The sequence below is a fragment of the Ascaphus truei genome, chromosome 2 (genome assembly GCF_040206685.1).
Source record: "Ascaphus truei isolate aAscTru1 chromosome 2, aAscTru1.hap1, whole genome shotgun sequence".
Lineage (NCBI taxonomy): Eukaryota > Metazoa > Chordata > Amphibia > Anura > Ascaphidae > Ascaphus > Ascaphus truei.
This window is the reverse complement of record NC_134484.1, coordinates 13699323-13720377: the sequence shown is the minus strand read 5'-3', so window position 1 is coordinate 13720377 and position 21055 is coordinate 13699323. Positions and strand designations below refer to the sequence as shown.

The 21055-nt window shown below is 41.4% G+C and overlaps 1 long non-coding RNA gene across 1 annotated transcript; it reads left to right on the top strand.

The window, feature by feature from the left end:
• Positions 1 to 348: 348 nt before the first annotated feature.
• LOC142488473 (uncharacterized) lies at positions 349 to 20130 on the top strand. The gene is made up of 3 exons (XR_012799420.1): positions 349 to 579; positions 9833 to 9969; positions 20004 to 20130. It is a non-coding gene; the product is annotated as an uncharacterized LOC142488473 (long non-coding RNA).
• Positions 20131 to 21055: the final 925 nt, after the last annotated feature.

Here is a 21055-nt window from a genome sequence, read left to right as displayed (position 1 = left end):
CCCTATAAAATACACATATTCATACGGTATGTGTCAGTATTTGAGATTTAAAGATGCAGATATGGGTGCCAATACCACAAGAGAGAAAACAGGAAGGTGTATTTGATTCAAGTGTGGCAAAGTCCTTCAAGTTTTAAAGGTTACTGAAATTAATCAAGTATGAATTATTGCAAGTATTAAAAACAAGCACTAGCCATTTAATTCATTGATTGTCACTGTGGTTACCTATGCCCTCAACAGGGGCACAGATATCCACATTGACAATCAATGTATACCCTATAATAAATACATGTGTTAGTTACCGTTTCTGGGATGAAGGCTTTCATCCTTCTCATCCACACAGGCACCAATCTTCTCAACTTGACCAACGAAGCAATGATCCTAAACTTGACTCGTGAAGCAATGTTCCTCAATGTAACCCACGAAGAAATGATCCTCAAGTTGACCAACAAAGCAATGATCCTCAACTTGACCCAAACTTGTATCCAAAAGACATAAAAAATAATCCTTGCCTGATGGCACAAAAATAAATCCAGGTTGATGAAGAGAAGTCCAGGATCTTCCGTTGCATGAAGAGATGTCAGCAGTGAGTAGATCTTCATTTCTTTTCTCTTTTCTACTTTGTATCCCTCTTTTTGGCAGGTGTTGCCTCGTCATCTCCTTCCTGTCAAATGAGACATGACTGGCATTATGTAAGGCCTGTAACGTCACATTTGACAGACACATGGTACATTCACCAATCTGAACAGTCTTCAGGTTTGGCAGAGAATGTCCTCTCTACCAAACTTGATGGAATCACATGATACATCCACCAATCTGTTGGTGGATGTACCATATGATGCCTTCCATTTTGTGGATTATGTGACATCACCTTAAAGGGGGGCAGCACAACCAGTCAGGTATCATATGCTACCCTCCATTTAAGATGATGTTACATCACCCAGAAAGTGAAGGCATCACATGGTACTTCCCCCTATCAGTATAGGAAAATAAAACATTGTATCGCTGTAAGAGCTGCTCAGGGAGACAGAGAGAGACAGCTGTCTCAGACTCCTCTGCCTAGCTCTTACAGATGCGTGGATTGCCCAATAAGATTAACGCTGCGGTGGTCCCATACAATAGCAGGGACCCCAGCTAAGCTTACTGCTTTTTTGGCTGTTATTGAGTCCCGACCCTGCCGTGTTGAGGCGCCTAAACTTCGCACACAACCGGAAGCAGTAAGTTCTGCTAAATCTGTTCTACTACTTTGTGTTATTCTTTTATTTCAGGCATGCATTTAGTGTCAATGTGGCTACCTATGCTCCCCATGAGATGGCATAGGTAGCCCCACTGACACTGAATGGGTTAATTGAAACATTGATATGTTTCATTATTTTAATAGATTGTGTATATACAGTAATTTTCGTTTTTAATAAGGTCTGTCATGTTCATTTTGTTTTTTAATGTATGTCATGTTTATATTTATTTAAGGCCATATTAACCACATGTGGCTAATAGTACTATCGGCCATTACCATAGTTGGGGGGGAGAGGGGGTTGTGGTGGGCGTAGTGGGTAGGTACATATTTGGAACAATGTAGTATATGAGCAGGATAAAATGGGAAAAGTACAGTGCAGGAAAGGGAAGAAACTGTAGTTAGAATAGACACGAATACTTCAAATATGAGAAAAGACAGGGGGTACATGGGGTTTAATGCTTCATAGCAGGTGATTAAATATGATGCCCTACCTAACATCTGTCTCCATCAACATGATATATACTATACAGGCATTTTTGTTTCCATCTTCAGACATTCCCCTTGATGAGAACTTCTTCAAGTTTATTTTGTTTCTTAAAATAACACCTCTTTTTGTGGAGACTGTTGTACACAATATGCTTCTAACCTTCACCGTTACAGTTTGGAATTTGTCTCTGTATGCCCTAAAACTAGTCTTCCTTTCATTGCCGGATTCATCTAAGATTCTATTGGAATTTCCCTGGCATTATTTTTCCCTTCCTCATTCTGGCCAATGGCCCTAGTGTAGCAACTTGTTTCAACTTAATGGCGGTATGAAATCGGCCACGCTGCACTTTCACCAGCTTTAGTACATGTTAGCTATGTGAAAAGTGTATTCCTTTGCAGGTCTATTATAAATGTACTCATAATCCCATGCATGCCACAGGTTTAGCCTGTTTGGTACACCTGCAGTTTGTTGGTGGACCTGGACCATGCCCATCTGTGGTAATGAAGAAGATGAATTTGGCTCTTATTCTCTAAAGTGTGATAGCACTAATCTGGCGCTATCATATAGAAAGCCCTATTGGGCTTTCTTTGCTATAGCACCGAACAGGTGCAATTGCAGTAAGGACGTTATGCTACATCTGCACATCTACTTTATATGTGTAACCCATAGACTGCCCCCCCCGGTCGCAGATCAGACCCCTAGGGTGTACTGAGTGCTGGCTACATATGTAAGAGTGGTGCATACCTGCTGGTAACAGGAGGGCCTGAGTCTCCCGCGATGGTATGGGGGACAACAGGGACAGGCTTCTGGGGTTCTTGCCTCCATTTCTCAGTGGTGATACAGCGCCTCCATCTCTGGCAAGCCCTATCAGGGTAGGGTGAAATCCTTCCAGAGAAACCCCTCCAAGGGGTGAGAGATTTCAGTCTCACTCAAGTCTTTATAAAAGCAGCAACAGTTCCTTTATTTCACACAGCAGCACACAGCAGTAGCAGTAAGGTACAGCAGGTCTCCTTTCTCCAGACTGTACCCCTTCAGGATGGTCTGGGGGCTTCCAGTTGTTCCCTGCCACCACCCCAAGTAACAGGCACTCAGGGTGGGACAAGCTCTTCCCTCACCCCCTAAGCAGGGTGAGGGGCATTGGTCCACCTATTCCTAACTAGGCCCTACTGCTCAGGAACCTAGCTAACTCACTCTGACTGTCCAGTCAGGCACTCCAACACTAACTGACACAGAACTCACAGGAACTGCAACTAAATTGAGACAGCCCTACCCATCATGATGTCAGCAGGCCCCTCCCCTGTGTCTCGCGCCTGCCACACAGGGTCAGGTGGTCTACCTTCACCACTCAAAGCAGGGCTTGATGTGGGGAAAACCCATGTTAACTACTGGCAGCCTGCCCTTAGAAGGACTTATACCAGTAGGTAGACATATAGCCCTATTTCTAACCAGAGCTACATATGTTTTTAAGTGTCACACATTTCCAGATACAGCTGATAAGTTTTAATAAAAAATAAAAGCTATTTTATTTTTTCTCCAAAGATGTGACTGAAAAACATCTCATTTATTAAAGTAAAAAATAAAACTCCTAAGTGTCAGTCAATTGCATTTTTTTGTTATGGGATTTGCACGCAAGGTCACCCCCCTGAAACATTATTATATTGTTAAAACTATACTGTTTAAAGTTTTACTGTGCCCAATGCTGAGCTTCCCAAATGTATTCCAGCGTGGTAAGAAACTGCAGTTCTACCTTAGAGATGAATATTTCACATCTGATTAGTATGGGATTAAAAGCGTGTAACATAGTAGATCATTCTATTGATTTCATATGATATTATTGTCGCATACACAAAGGGCTTTCATCCAAAATAAACATGTACAGTGATTATTGGATCGCTTATGGTGTATCAAGACTTTCACAGTTCAGTTATTAAATCTCTCGCGGAGGTAATGAAGATGCAATGCCACACAATAACAATTCCAAGTTACTTTATATTATGACCAAAGCTATCTAAACCGCGTTTAAGCCGATTAGAAAAGAAATCCAATTAACATTAGCAAAGATTAAAGTAACATTTGAATAGAGTGATGGAGGTTTTTTTCATTAGGTTATCTTTCAAGTTTATGGCTTTTAGTGCTGCAGAAGAAACATATCAGGAGCAGTAAACTAACAAAGAACCTGCCGATCTGCAAAAACTGCTATTGCAACGACATTAGCAATTCAAACTATTGTCTGCCAATATGTTACTGCTGAACACTGTGTTTTAGGTTGGAAATACAGTTTTCTCTCAAATTGACTGTCCTGAATTAAGGTATTAATGCCATGCAGCCTAACAGTGTTGAGCTAATCTTGGCCGTGATATTTAATAATTATTTTATTTATAAAGTGCATTTTTGAAGGGAAATTGAAGCAACTTTAAAATTACAAAATAAAAGAAGGCATTTAAAAAATATAAAAAGAAACCAAATGCAAGATATGAGGATGAACAGAATACATAATGGTAAAAAAAAATATGTAGAAAATGGCGACAGGTTGTGGTTGGTTAATTAAAAGCATGTGTAAACAGGTAAGTGTGGGGCACCGATGAAGGTGAGCTCAATGGCAGGGAGTGGATTCCGATGGCTGGAGCAGGCAGAACACGACGGAACCCGGAGAGCTGCTGTAGAGATGGGGCGGAGCGTCACAGAGCTGGTGCAAGGCAGGGTAAACAGACAAATACAGTACAAATGTCAAGGCAGAAGGCAGGCGGCAGGCTGGATAATGGTATAAACAGGCCGAGGTCAAGGTAGGAAGAAAGCAACAATGTAGTCAGGGGGCAGGGATGGCTAAAGATTGGGCAGCAAACAAATCAGGTGGATAGATGCTCTAATAGCAAGGTTGTATGCAATGACAAAAGCATATTGATCCGGCAACCAGTGGTGAACTGATTGGCCACAGGTGGGAGCAGTGAGTAGTAGAACTGAAAGGTATGCTGTACTTCCAGCATATTATATAGCAGCTGTTTTAGGTCACTGCTAGTGTTGCTACCCTGAATAACAAAGGGTATGGATTATGATCCTATTGAGGCTGAAAACAAGTCTTCAGACTATTTTTAGAGAGTGGGCCTTTTGGACAGGCAGAGAGTTCCAATGAGGAGTAGAAACAGCATTGCTGGGAGCCCGGGACCCTGGGAAAGGGGGAAAGTAGTATTTATTAGAATACTCATGGACACAAAAAATTAACTATTTGTAGTGCTACTCTATTCCTAATGTGATGTACAATCAATATTTACAAAAGTGCTAAGTGCACTACAATGTGCTTTATTATAATACCCAATAAGAATAGCTAAACAAAATCTAATCCTAACTAAAAAACCTAATCAGGATAGTGATGTGTAACAATAATATACAATAAATAGTAAAAAAAATAAAATACTTCAATATTGGCGATACTCCTGGTGCAGCATTCTAAATTCACCCTCCAACGTGAGCAAATATGCAATATCCAAAGTTCCAAAGAGAGTGCAGTACTCTGTAGTATATAGAACATACTGTATAATCAAAATGACACAACAACAACTAACACACAGAAAACACAGAAACAACACAGAAAAAAATTAATGGGGAGCGAAGAAAAGCGAGGAAAACCAATTGTGTAATATGTTTTAAAAAAATATTTATTAATGTAACCCATGGACCCCCACCCAATCACAGATCAGGTCCCCTAAGGTGTTCTGTGGTCTGGCTACATGTCTCGGTGTGGTGCATACCTGCTGGCAATAGGAGGGCCTGAGTCTCCCGTGGTGACATGGGGGAACAACAGGACAGGTTTCTGGGGTGGATGCCTTTGTTCTTCTTCAATGGTGCAGCGCCTCCATCTGTAGTAAGCCCCAGGGATACGGGGTGGAATCACTACCACAGAAATCCCCTCCCAGGGATGAGAGATGTCAGTCTCACACACTAAGTCCTTTTCAAAAGCAGACTCTTTATTCTCTCAGCAGCAGCAGCAGTCAGGTACATCAATATAGACAGCCAGCTGCCTCCACTCTGGACACAGGGCCATTCAGAGTGGGGCTAGCTCTTCCCCATATACCCCCTATGCAGGGTAAGAGGTATTTGGTCCACCTATATCTCACTATCTATCAGCTCTACTCATCAGGAACCTAACTTTCTTACTCCACCTATATCTGCAACTTGTGTCTCTAAATAGGAAGTGCACTGCTCTTTATGATCTTAGCAGGCACCTCCCCTGTGTCTCTTGATTGGACACAGGGTCAGGTGACCTACCTCCACCATTCAGGGCAAGTGCTTGAAGTGGGGGAAACCCATGATAACTCCTGGCAACCTGCCCTTACCAGGGATTACACACAGGAGGAGGAAAGATATATAGCCCTTAATCTTACCAGGGCTACATTAATAAAATACAATGGTGTCACTCACATATGGATAAAACTTTCAGGTGTGGTTCAGGTAAACTCTACAAGATGGTGGTTGCTCGAAGTCTCAATCCGGTCATGCAGGGAAGGTTACTTGACTCGTCCGACCTGTAGATTCGACTTCCTCACAGTCCCGGTTTGCTTTCTCACCACAAGCCGTATTCCTGACCGCTCTATTTCCTCCAAACGCGCATACACTGCATGCGCCTCACTCGAGCTCAGCGCTATGAGTCTTCTTGTCAGAATGCTGCTCTGCTGTCACAAGGTCAACCATGGATCTGCTCTCTGGTTGGACGGACACTGTCTCCTTCCTACGCGTTTCATCAATCAAATTGGCTTATTCAGGGAATAATGGCCTTGTCCTCCTCTCATATTTATAGTCACATCAATGAGTAGAGAGGTCCTCCCCTATCTCAAACTCCAACTATTAACTCTTGCCGGTCTGAACTAAAAGCAAATTTGATATGTTCTATTTGTAATCATACCATATACACTCTGTTTATTACATATAGTACCACAAACACACATGATAATATAAACATGTACCACCTAAAAGAATACCTCTAAACATCTTAATACAAATAACCATCAGAATCTTATCTATCTTCTTCCTACAGGCAGCACATGACGATATTATAATCAATATACAGCTTAACCCCGTTATAGCATGGTCCTCGGGGGCCACCCGTCACCACCGCGTTACAAACGGGGTCGCTGAAAAAATGGCCGCCGAAAGTTTTTTTTTTTTGTGGTGGTACCGTGTCCGCTGGAGGGGGAAAGCTGAGAACTCTCTCAGGATTTCCAGACCAGGTGGGGCAGCGGCAACAGCACACAGCACTTACCGGCATCTGGCAGCTCTTCTCCCTGTCTCTGTTTCCTGCTTCTGCTTCCGTCTTGCAAGAGTAAACAGTAGAGAGAGAACCCAGTGTAGCACTCAGGCTCACGCTCTGATGATGAGTAAATGATTTAAAACATAATCTTTATTGATAGCATCATATATTAAAATATAAATGTTGGAGCAACGTACTGGAGGTAGGTTGATCCTGGATAATAATAGCCGTATTGGCTCCGGATCAGACGGAATCGTGTGTACCAAGTATGTCTTATATGAAACACTGGTGACAGAACAACACAGAAATCCTAGTGTGGACCTGTGTAGTGAGTGTGTGCTGATGGGTGTGCTCAGATAGGTACTGAGACTACATATCACATGCAGGCAGAATCTGCGTAGGCCCTTAAATAAGGTGGTAGATGTGACCCGTAGTAACTGATAGACACGAGGAGCAAATGTATTGTGTATATCAGTGGTTGTTGGTGCAATCAGCTGTGCTTCCTCTCTGTAAACGATGGTAAGCCTAGCTAGGTGTCAGGGTGACCTAAGGTAACCTTAAAGTGCTGTGCTGCAGGAGTGTGGTGTCCTGCAGTAACCTACGTGGCTGTTGTCAGAGGTAAGTTATACTGATTGTAGGCAGTGGAGTAGGTGGATCAACCTTGGTCAAGGAGACACTAATGCTATTAATTATATCACTTGTCATATATCAGAGGGCTAGCTGTAGTGGCACAGAAAGTAAACCTTTGTGCTGCTATGTAAAAGGCTGTACACAGCAGCGCAGCTTGAATGTTGCTGCAGGCAACTAATATTCAGTACTTCTATCGATAGAGCACTTCCCTTCTAAACACTGCACATAGAGGCTTAAAATGACCGTCGGGGCCCTTTTACCCTGTATATTTTAGCATGAGCAGACTACCGCATACACTCGCGGTTAGAGAATATAATGCGGAGGCAGTCACTGGTCTGCGCATGCACGTGGGAGACAGGAGCCTATTGTCTCCGACAATAGACAAGCAAGAGTAAGCTCCCTTAAAGAGACAGTGTGTGTGTGTGTGTGTGTGTGTGTGTGTGTGTGTGTGTGTGTGTGTGTGTGTGTGTGTGTGTGTGTGTGTGTGTGTGTGTGTGTGTGTGTGTGTGTGTGTGTGTGTGTGTATTTGACTATGTGAGACTATGTGTGTGTCAGTGTGTGTGTGTGTGTGCAGTGTGCTGTGAGTGTATGCAGTGTGCTGTGAATGTATGCAGTGTGCTGTGAGTGTGTGCTATGAGTGTATGCAGTGTGCTGTGCTGTGTGTTTGTGTGTGTGTGTGTGTGTGTGTGTGTGTGCAGTGTGATGTGAGTGTGTGCAGTGTGCTGTGAGTGTATGCAGTGTGCTGTGTGTGTATGCAGTGTGCTGTGAGTGTGCAGTGTGCTGTGAGTGTGCAGTGTGCTGTGAGTGTGTGCATTGTGCTGTGAGTGTGTGCAGTGTGCTGTGAGTGTGCAGTGTGCTGTGAGTATGTGCAGTGTGCTGTGAGTGTGTGCAGTGTGCTGTGAGTGTGTGCAGTGTGCTGTGAGTGTGTGTAGTGTGCTGTGAGTGTATGCAGTGTGCTGTGAATGTATGCAGTGTGTATGTGTAATGTGTGTGCAAAAAAAACAACTTTTATTTTAAAATTCGGGGTCCACGCTCAAACCGCGTTATAAGCGATCTGCGTTATAGCGGATCGCGCTATAACGGAGTTGTCACGATGACACCAACTTTTATCAACACATTTATATTTCTGGGTTCTTGATTGAACAGAACAAGTTGCAAAATAAATTGGGATTTATTTCCTTAATAGACAAACACACGACATCTGCAGAATACAGTACTTGGAAACACTCACTGGGATAAGGAAATGAAAGAAATTGTCCTTGGAACGAAAGAAATTGTCCTTTGCTTGCCAGTGCAAGAAATGCAGCCTTGGTTTTAAAAGTCCTGTGGTTATGTGGTTGTTAACTCCTTCGCTCCTGGGCTGGTTGCTACTGTACTGGAACAAAGTCTTGCATCTTTACATCATGGATTAAAATTCAGGAATCATTGGGAAGCCACATTTATAGACTGCCCAAAGCTATCTTTAACATGTGGATCCAATCCCCTCGTGGGAACAAAAAAAACCACGAATAGCCAAGTGACCCACAATTCATAAGACCGGTCAAAAGGGCTGTCCGGTAGTCAGGGTGCATGGGTCAGGTTGACGCCCATGCCACTTAGCCACTTAGCATACCTGGACTATACCCAGCACAAATTAACGAGTAAAAACCCCCCATAATACAAACAATTTAAATCACCACATCAGCATTTTTTTATAACTATCTCTCATATAAATACACTACAACAAATTGATCAAAATGCAGACTCCTTAGAATTCTATATCTAATAAAATCTATACAACTTATAATAAGCTTCTATAATAACCTACAGACTAATGTCCACATTTTCATATTTAATTTATTAAAAACAACCAAGATCTATTTCTACATTCATGCTGCAGGGAACAAGAGTTGTAATTGCATAGATCCACTGTGTTTCTTTCTGGGACAATTAATTTAGTCCTTTCCCTCCTTGCCAGTTAGGATCTACTTGATCTAGACCAGAGAAACTTAAGCCCTCAGGGTTTTGATTGTGCTTATCTTTAAAGTCTAACCGTTTCTTTATGTAGTCCGCCGCAGAGACACTCCAACATATACTGTACACTACAAGTTTACAAGCACAGGAGATAAGCTTTTTAACGTCAAATTCTTTTTGTATAAAAGTGATTTCTTCTTTTATGACTCAAATCTCCAAATAGAGCAGTTTTTGCAGATATAAAAGAAAGATTTTTGTAAGCCATTCCTTCATTTTCTTTTAGATCTCGTGCAACTGTAAAATGACTTGTGGGTCAGGGGTTAATATCTTCCTCAATATTGGGTAATCCAACAGAATACCCCATTGCCTCACCAGGAATGGTTGACTGCCTTGAAGCACTGGAATACTCTTTCACAAATGGTACAGTATACATTCATCCTATCCATAGGCTTCTTTTCTATAGAGATAAGGTCAGCCCTTTGCATACTGCTCAGTATATCGCATGCCTTCTCGACAATGACACAACGATTAGATTTCCTATCCACACATTTTTTCTTTAGACCATTTGTTTGTCTCTGAAAATCCACAGTACAGTTCCTCATAATCCTCTGAAATTGACCGGTTAGGGTATTTTCTATCCATTTTCTGTCAAGGTGGCTATTGGAGGGGAAATAATTAGTCCCATCTACTTTATTTAAAAAAAAAAAAAAAAAGGTTGTGGTCTTGATTCTTAAATCAATAAAAAAATTCAACTTCACAAACTCAGCAGACGTGGGACGGAATCAGGACGTGAACAGTAAATCCAAATAATTTATATTAAGATAAGTTATGCATTTCTGCAGGGAACAGACATCCCCCTTCCATATAAAAAAAGAAGCAATCTATAAATCAACGTCACAGCACCAGGCTTGCCCAGAATGGAATATCAGTATACAGTATATATAAGAATCCTCCCACTTTTTAAGAAAGAGATTTGCGTAACTCGGTGCAAACCCAGCACCCATAGCTGTCCCACCTTCCTGCAAATAATACAATTCTCCAAACCACAAATAGTTATGGTCAAGAACTAATCTAATTCCATTCACTACAAAGTCTAGAACATGGGTAGCCAACTCCAATCCTCAATGGTCATCAGCAGGTCAGATTTTCAGGCTATCCCTGCTTCAGAACAGGTCTTTGTCTGAGACACTAATTGAGCCCCTTATGCTGAAGCAGGGATATCCTGAAGATATACCACATTATTTAAACACCTGATTCTAATTATCCCCTTTAATTTAGCTGATAAATCCGGTTTTACTTCCTTGTGCACATACCCTGACTTTTAATTACTCATTGTTTGTCTAAGCCATACATCATTTTGTTTCATGGAGTGGGTTAATATAAACCCTAATGTATATTTAAGAAAGACTGGTTTTGATTTAAGAAAGTTATCACGGAAAAATTATGGAATTTCCGTAATTATCACTGGGGTTCTGTCACGGGAGACCAGGCATTTACACCTTTTTTTATCAAGATCATAACATTGAGCAAAACAAGAAGGTAAAACAAATTGTCATTTTTTCCATTGAAACAGACGTGCACACAGTGAATTACAAAATACAAGGAAAAGACACATTTACTGGGTGTCTGGGTGAAAAAAACTAGACTTTTCTAGCTTCTGCAGTCCATAAAACAAAGTTTGTAGTTGAGAGGGACATGGCCCGAAGTGTCCTGGAACTCAAATCGGCATGAAGTTCCTGATGCCACCGCTGTATCCGCACCGGAGACACCGAAATCCCTTGTCTGGGATATAGCACAAAACGTCCTGTACTCTTTCCGACTTGCAATCCCAGCCACGGCTGCTACGTCCTATTCTGAGAACATGGCTCCAAAATGTGGGACTTAGAAAACTTCTCGCCTTGAAATTTCTGAAGCCGGCTCGCATCTATTTCTCCAAGAGCATTTTTTGGTGATTTCAAATTTGCCGCTGCTGTCTTGGCATTCGAAATCTTAGAGAATCTCAACACCAGATTGGCTGCTGGCTTTCTTATAGTATTTCTACTTCATTCATGAAATACTCCTGCCAATCCGAGTGTTGGAGACATCCTTTCCAGCCAATCAGAGCGTTGCCAGCCTATCTAAGCCGGGCAAGCACAGATTCGAATTCAGACCAGGGCATGCGCCAACTTAGTACCTCTGCTTCTTTTCAGTCAGAAGCCACCCGCTGAGTTTGGCTCCTCACAGTCTGGCTTGGGACAAGTGGTGATCCAGGACCGCCATTTATCCAAGGTCGTGAGTACTTGAGTACTTTAGAACTCTTGTGCCCAAATGGCTTTCACACCCTCTGGTGCTTTCATGTCCGAGACCCGAGCAGACTTTGTGGCACCAAGCTTGATAGCCACATGGTCTCTCGGAACCATGGACCTGGAAGTCCCTAGCTCATATACTGTGCATAAGCATTTCCCCCTTACACACAATGTTAATAAAAAATATTTTCACATTTTTCTTCTGTCCTTTAGTTACAGGGATTGACTGAAAAGACGCGCACGTTCATTTTCATCCCTCTTATAACTAAAAGTGTTTCTAAGTATAATTAAAAAACGCTTGGGTTCATTTTCAGGGCTGCATTCAAAATACATTGAAATCTGGACTTAGGGGCTTATGCAGAGAGGAACGTTATTTAATGTGAAAACGGCAGTAAAATAGCCACAGAATTGGAGTAAGTTATGGGCGTATGCTGAAAGCTGCGTTACCTCTTTTTTCTGATGAGATTCAAAATTGCCAAGTTTTTCTGGCTACATTGAACTCGCTATAATATAGGGCAGAATGGAGAGTTGCAGTGCATCTATGCTACCTGCATACCACCCTATTTTAACATGGCGAATTTACCAATCTCGCCACGTGTTTGGCAATTTTTAAAGTAAAGAAACCTGCTGTGGCGAATTTTATGAATCTCTCCATGTTCTCTGCAGGACAAGCTTCTCTGGTGCGTATTTTCGCCAAAAGATGGCGCTATTTCCCTTCTATATCCTCTCTGCATAAGCCCCTTAGACTAAGAACAGCCTCACAACCTTTTCGATAGGTGGAGAACCCCAGAAGCCCTATACCGTCCGGGTGATCTGGGCATATACTGGGGCAACCCCACTAACCTTAGGATCCCTGACTGTACCCAGGATACACATATCCCTATGCCCCCATTTACTTTTCTGGTCTGTGCTGAAGCAGGGAAACCTGGGAGTGAGTCGTGTAACTGTTTTCAAGCAAGAAGTTTAACTGGGGTGGTGTGTCTACATGTCCCCGGGAATCTTACCTGATTCCCAGATACATTTTTGGGGTGGCCAGTAACTCTGGACCCCGATTACCTAGACACAATCTGACAACACTTTTACCACAACCCCCACCCCCCCACCCTTGAAACTCATAGCCTCTCAATCCACTGGTTAGCACTCCTGGTAAGGTAAAACACACATAAATTCTTTATTGTCATACAATCATATGCATTTCATGTACAACAAACAGGTTCAAGAGCTGACACTCTAAAACCCCAAATATGGCTCAGAGGTAACCAGCCGGGCATAATACCTTTATTGATGGCCCGGTTACCCCCTCACCATCACAGGTTCACAAATTTTTTCTCGCCACCGTATATTATGTGGTGGGTTTGGGTTCTGAGCTTGTCGGGCTTGTGTCTATATATAGACCAAACTGATCTATTTTAATGACTGGTGCAAATGATAATCTTTTCTCTAGTATATTGCATGGATCCTTAGGTAACATTTCTATACTCAAATTAAATATATCCTAGATCTGGTGTTGATGTCTTTATTGCATTTCTGTATAAACCTCCCCAAACACTTCTTATTTCCTAGTTATCTCAGGCATGTTAACCTGTAACTCTCCCTCTCTGCTCCATCATAAGCACTATTTCAGTATCTGGATCACTTGCTTTCTATAGCCCTGTAAAAGCTGGGCAAAATATCTTGCATCAGCTTAATAGTAGACTTTTAAAACTCACAAAACATTTTGTGAATACAGTTGGGACAGTGTCACAAATCCCTACTGGTTATATAATGGAGTTTGAAATCAACCCCCAACAGTGAATTAATTAAATACAAATCTAATTCTATTTGGTCTTCAAGCGTTGCCTGTTGGTACAGTATTTCCTCAGGGATATATTTTCAAGGACACTAAATTGCTCAATGTGCATAGAACATTGTGTAGGCTACGTCTTAATTGGCAGACTTATTTTCAAGGAGCCAGTTCTATTTTGGAACCATTCCTGCTCCCCTACGGTTCAATAATATACAGCATGTATAGTACAAAATACACTGGCTCAGTCAAACACATCATATTGATTCCATTGTCAAATATTTTGAGCTGGCAGCATGGGAAAAAAGCACACAAAACTATTGAAATCCCTATGGGGCAAACCAAGAGTGATTGCAAGAGCTTAGACTAAATCGAATGAAGTTACAGTAACTTAGTGGTGAAGCATATATCATAAGGCTAGACTTGATCACCAGCTTATATTTTATGTTCGTAGAGTGCAAAGCTTGCTGCCGTGGAATGGAATTTCTAAAAACAGCTTACTTTACCACTTGGACTATTTCGCCTTCTTGAGTCTCTATACAGCAAATATAAAGGAGCTGTCTCATTAGGTTTTGTAGAGATGTAGGTAAAGGAAAATAGAAAAATTGGAAAGGAATGAAAGGTAAATCTCTTCGAATTCCAAGCCTGCCACCGCATTACAAACTATAGTAGCATTGGTGTAAATCTGCAGTGAGATAGTTAAGGCTTTATGCGCCCCTGGGGTCTGTCTAGGCATTTCTTGGTAAAATACCATTCATCTTACATGGCTCATTTCATACTAAGTATCACATAACACTGTACAATACTATAACAATTTATACAAAGTTTTATACTGTATGTGCTCAGTTTTTTTATTAAAAATATGCTAAATCTAGAGTTATTCGGGTTCTAAGGGATGCACTAATTTTGTTGTGAATAACATATCATGGAATTTATTTTCATATATGGGTACATGGTATAATATGTTGTTTACAAGCTGAATACATTCAGGCAGAATTTTATTTTTGACAAAAAGATACTTTTGAACTAGTTGTTGTTTTTTAAAATCAAAATATATCAACCGTATAATGTTACAAGTGTTAGAATAAATAAGCCATTTGTCTTATGGATTTAATTAAATGTAAAGGATAATGCTCTGGTTGATATCATGTCTGCATTATATTAATCATGGCACCAAAGACAGCAAGTCTTGCAACATCTGTATACAGTATATATGTGCAGAATAGTGAGAGAGACAATTTTTTCCACCTCTGCCCAATGAGAACGCAGCTGTAACACATCATACTGTATAGGTGGAGTGTGTGACATAATTCAAGGCATGAAAAATGGGGGAGCACCATGTGAGGGAGGGTAAGTAGGTGGTATGTCTTCTCTGACTGGTGATCAATGTGGTAAAAACACCTCTATTGAAACATCAGTATATGAAGTAGACTCCGTGGATGGGAGGTGAACATACAATGGTGTGTGTATGAAGGTGGAAGAAATAAAATAAGTGAGTAACTTACACGGCCTTGTGTAAGTTCTATCACATCAAGGTTTCTTTAGCTTCCGAATCTTCTTTGGGGTGTGGATCTTCCCTATGTCTGTTCTTCTTTTCTCACTGCGTCTTCATTAATCTTCATTGGAAAAGTTCCCACTCCTCTGTGATTTTCCTCTCATGAAAATGAAAAGGTAATTAGATCAATGTATTTAGGCAACAACTGCGATGTAGGAGGGGGTGATGAGGCAATATATTATTGCAATCTAATGGTATAATATATCACTCACACGAGCTAATGTGAGTGTTCTCCTATCACGGTATCTTGATATCTCCCGTGTCAAATGTTGGTGCAGGACTTTAGATAGTAATGTCTGTAAGTATCTTGCAATATGATTGCAGATAAATAGATAGGTTTGACCTTAGGGTCACCTGATGGTTGAGGTGAGAGGGAATATTGAATTATGTAAATATAACAAAATACTCACACGGGCCAGTGTGAGTACACACTGGTAGAGGTTTCTTTCTGCTTTTATTTTCTGTTTCTTGATCCTCTTTGATGCTGATGAAATATAAACTATGGGACACTAAGGTCTATGGGGGGTAAAAAACTTTATTAAAACGAACAGCAATATACAAACTAAATGTAGTGGCACAGATAAAAATAATGGAATGGAATAAAACAAAAGCAACTGCTTGCTTCTGGGGGAATGCTAAAACACAGGGAGAACTGTGGTCCATTGAGCCTGAGGAAGCCCTGTATAGGGCGAAACGTGAAGCTCTTCACTTTGGACAGTTTTGCAGTTCACAGAAAGAGGCCAGAGGTGAAGTTGTAGCTCTCCATCCGGACGGGGAGAGAGGGACCCCCTACCACCGAGCTTCTCCCTGTGTTTTATCAGGATAGATATAGGATAGATTGGATAGATTTTAATAAGCCCAGTTGGTAATTTTTACCCATATCCTGTGCCTACTTTTGTGGCAAAACTCGAGCATTTTTTTGTATACTTCTAAGTGACGCGATTCTCCACTTACGGCCATCCGCACTTTGCGGCCGGTCGCAAAGCTCACACGGGACACTTGGAGTAACAGCACGACGGAGGCTGTAACTCCCCTGACTTCCGTCAGCACCTAAACTGGCAAGCAGCCGGATGGAGAGGTGGTTCGGATAGCCATAACCAGCGAGGCTACTACTTCCAGACTGCAGTGCTATGCAGAAGCTGTACCCCAAGTGTCGTGACGGTCCATCCAGGAGTGGAGAAAGAATCTCTGGCAGTGAGGTGGATGTCCCTCGATCCAGCACCTACCCTGTGATGCTTGGTAACACATGTCAATGTACATGAAATGCTGTCATAATACTAATCTGATGTACGCAGATTTATTACCCATTTAAATATATATATATATATATATATATATATATATATATATATAATTTTACTACTTCACTATGTGCGTTTGCGCTTCTGTCTTTTTTGTATTCCAGTTGCTCTAGGGGTGTTCCTATCCCTATACACACAGCTGCAGACGCCAGTTCCTAACACAGAGGTTGTTTATCCAAAAATTTAACACATAGGTGATTAAGGGGTTAAAACAGTAGAGGTTTTTTTTGTTGCGCGCTTGTATTTGTTTTTTCCGCTGCATCTGTAAGTAGGATTATCCTGAGTAAATTAGATTTTGTAAAATTATTTTCCGGCTCATTTCTACAACTTAGACATATTAATAAATACAATAAAATGGATCAATCGCATCTACAAAATATTAAACAACCCGAAAATACACATTTAATTTAACACTAATTAGCTATATATATATATATATATATATATATATATATATATATATATATATATATATATATATATATATATATATATATGTAAAACACACAAAATAGGTGCCGCATTCAAATTAACTCAAGAAAGATAAAATAATACACAAAACCAGAAATAAAGGTAAATTATAACCTCTGGCGGTGCTACCGACCCAAGAACTAAATAATAACAAAAACAGAAAAGAAGGTAAAAAATAGAGCACTCAAAACATATGTGATGAATAATAGAAAAATGGATTTAATTAGCAATGAATAATTTAAACAAATGAGACACACCTAAACACATACCACATATGAGTAATTGCTTTATACATAAGCTGATGAACAAAAAAAACCCAAGAAAACAATAGAATTGGAAAAGCGCAAACATAAGTTAGAGTCCTGATGGAATAAAACAAATCCAGGGGAAAGATAATTCCCCATGAAATGTAAAAATGATCGGCCGATCACAAATATAAATGGACTCAAAATAATAGAAATAACCAATATAAATCAGAGACCTACATGTGAAGCAGATAGAATTAATTGACTAAATGCTACAGAATAAACACATGAAAGAACAGATAAGGATAAATACTGACATGTGGGAAAAGGGTATACAATGTAAACAGCAAAAAACCTAATTGGCTAAAGTAAAGATGGCAAGTAACATATCAGAAGCCATGCTAAAATGCAAGGTAATATCTGATGGTAACAAGGTACTGCAAACATACGGTTTGCAAGGATAGGAGGGAGGTCCGAGTAAAGCACAATGTGCAACAGATACAGACCCCCAACGTTCCTTCCACAGTAAGATGGTAGTCAGCACCCAGCATCAGGCGCCCAAACAACAGTCTGAGTTGAGGACTGAGATAGGCATGAAGATGACGTTGCACAGGGCATGCGTGGATCAGGGGGGGGGGGAATGTGGTGGTGTGACGCAGCTCCGCTCCGACGGCCGTTTCGCCGTGAGGCTTCTTCCGGGAGCGTGATTGTCGTGAACGCTGGCAGTCAAGTCAATTTGATTTTTCCGGCGGCATCAGCGTGACGTCATCATCGCTGTCGCTGGCAACGGCTATATAAACACAGCCTTAGAAAACAAAATGCATTTTTCCTGCATCGGATTGATGCCATTAAAATCAGCAACGGAGACCCCCGGCATGAATCCCATGCAATAAAAATGCATTTAAAGGCAATTTCATTACCTATGAGGTTAACCACAAGTGCCCAGTATATTGTGCGTAGTAGGGGTGGGTGGAGGGGGGTATATTTATTTAATAGTATTGGCTGTTTTGCTTTTTTTGGGCATAGGATTGGTACCGCAAGCCAGCGGGGACCCCCGGACACCCATGGGGACCACCCGAGGGCCCCGGACACCTGCGGGGAACACCCATGGGCCCACGGACACCAGCCGAGGGCCTAAGGACACCCGCAGGGACCATCCAAGGACACCCATCGGACTATTGTATTAATGCTGTGCTGAAAAAAATGTAAACAATGCTTTTCTGACTGTCCCCATCTCTGTTGCGCCAGCCTTTAGCTGGTGAAAAGAAATGATGAGCTTTAAAGTACGATTCACTTATCTCTGCTTTGTGAATAACGCTGACTGGCAAAAAAACTGCGCATTTGCCGGTTTTTGGCTGATTGTACGACTTTTTTCAGCGAGCTTTTTTTTCTGAAAAAATGCCTTTTAAGAGCGATACTGCCGTGTTATCACTGCTCTGTGAATCGCGCTGCACGCAGTGTCGCTCTGTAAAGGCACTTATCGTACTTAAATGGACTTTTCACTGCCTTGTGCATAGCCCCCTTATTTTACATCGCTTGTGGCATCCTGCACAATAAATACACATTCTTGCAATGAATTTTTATTATGGGTACACGCGCATGCGCTATCGCCGTACGATACGTGTAACAAACATTTTTTTTGCAAAGGATATACAGTATTACCAAACTGGATCAGCACTCGAAGGACTTGCTGATTTTTCTGTATTGCTGATTTTTTGTTGTTACATTAGAGAATAAACTTGGTTAGACCTTAAGCAAAACATAAGTCCTTCAGTATTATTTTTGAGTGCTGATCCATTTCACCCGCGTCGCAGCCACGTTAGTTGGAGCTGAGACAAGGAAGGGATAGGTTGTGTGTGCAGGGGTCTGTGGCTCCTGCACTAGGCCAGATACCCCCTGTGAAACCCCAACTCCCCTCAGCTTGTGGTTGCTGCAGGGACAGGCCCATAGATAGGGACACTGCCTCTGTAGCATTAAAGTGAGGACGCGGCTGCATCCTGACCTCAGGTGATCTGGGACCACACACCTGCAACACAGAGACATTGCATATGTTGGTACCATCCCTGCGGGACCCACCCAATGTAGAGGCAGAGGTTTCACGGTACCCATCACTGGATCCGTGGATCCCATCAGCATCACTGCACGCCCGTGGGTCACATCCGGCAGTTACCTCACCTCATCACATGCATCAACTCACCTTCATATATTAGAGGCAAGCGCTGTACCACACATAGGGTGGGGGGATTTGACTTTGTGGATACTGGGTTGGTTGGGGGCCCAAGGGCCCCTAGGTACTTTGGGAGGTACGGCCGTGCGAGGCCTGGTGGGTAGGCTGTACTATATTAGTGTGTATAGTAAACTGTTCTGCTTTACCCTCTGTGCATTCTTTATGCGTCCTGTAACGGTGTTATTCTACACAATAGAATCCCGCACAGGTGGAGGCGTTACTGAGGATCATTCCAGGATACATCCCAGCCTCCTAGCAGCAGAGGCTCAGGCATCCTGTGAGCCACCAGATTTTGCACCGCACACACACCGTAGCTACACATCTCCCAGGGGGTGTGGGAAAGTGCGCTACAATTAGACGAGACATACAGTGTGCATCCATCCAATAGGCTTAGAGTGCGAATGTGTAGTAATTGAATGGAACACACATGCATTCTGTTCAATTGGCATATACCACACATGCGCACAAAGTCAATGAAACACTTATGCATTTCATACACTAAACATAGAGCGCACATGAGCAGCATTGTATTCCAACACAGCAACAAAGTATTTAATTAATGCATCAATTTCTTGAATATCTTACAGATAAAACTGTGCAAGAGACACCCATGGCACTTTGGTGGAAGAAGATTGTATTGTTTTTCCCAAGTCTTTGTTCATTCTGCTATTGTATAAACTAATAATTTTTTTCATAATTCTTACACTGATGAACAGAACAATAATTTTTTCACTAATTGACTTTAATAAATATATCATCATTTATAAAGACTGTTATCTGAATTTTCCAAAAATTGAAAGGAATGTATGGGAATAAGAGGTGGGTTATATTACAGAAAACAGTACACAAAATGCATTACTGTAGCAATAGCCTCGGAATACAGTACATACAATTTTGTTTAAAGACACACCAGCAGCACCTATCGTTATGGCAAAATATTAAGGCAACCGCAGAACACTATTTGGCCCGTGGATCAGCTTTGGTCATGGGACCATGGCATGCAATGAAGTGCCGGAGATTTCCACTTGGGTTCGCATGGTTATGTGAACAGTAAGTCTTGCTACAGTATATCTGCACAGGCATGTGTGTTGTTCTTATTTTTAGTAAGATAAAAAAAAAAAATATTTGACATGTTTATCCAAATCATGGGAACCAACACCTTTTAACAGCTACAATATATACATCAAAGATAAGCCAATATGTCCTTATTATTTTTTATTGTTGAAGACTGAAATTACCTCCTGCCTCCCCCCAAATCCCCAGCATTTCAGCAAGATCAGCTCATCTTTTCAACCAAAAGCATGGCTGCATGTCATAGTGTATGAGATTCATCTTACTTCCAGACAGGTTCTGAGTACAGTTGGTAGGAATTTTAATGCTGCTAATGGGCTTTCTTCAGTATGTTAGAGGAATTACTGTGGAAAGACTCCGCTTGTTAGCTGCTTCATCATTTCTGTGTCAGCTGTTACAATTAGCAGAAAGATGGCTATGGCCATACCTCATTAACTGCCATCTAAAATAAAGCCGAACATTTATAATTAATGTCTCAGATAAAACTGCAACATTTAATTTCTAGAAGTGTGGTGACCGCGATCATAAGTGGTTTGCTGGAACAAAAAGCAGATGTCAGTGCTTTTCA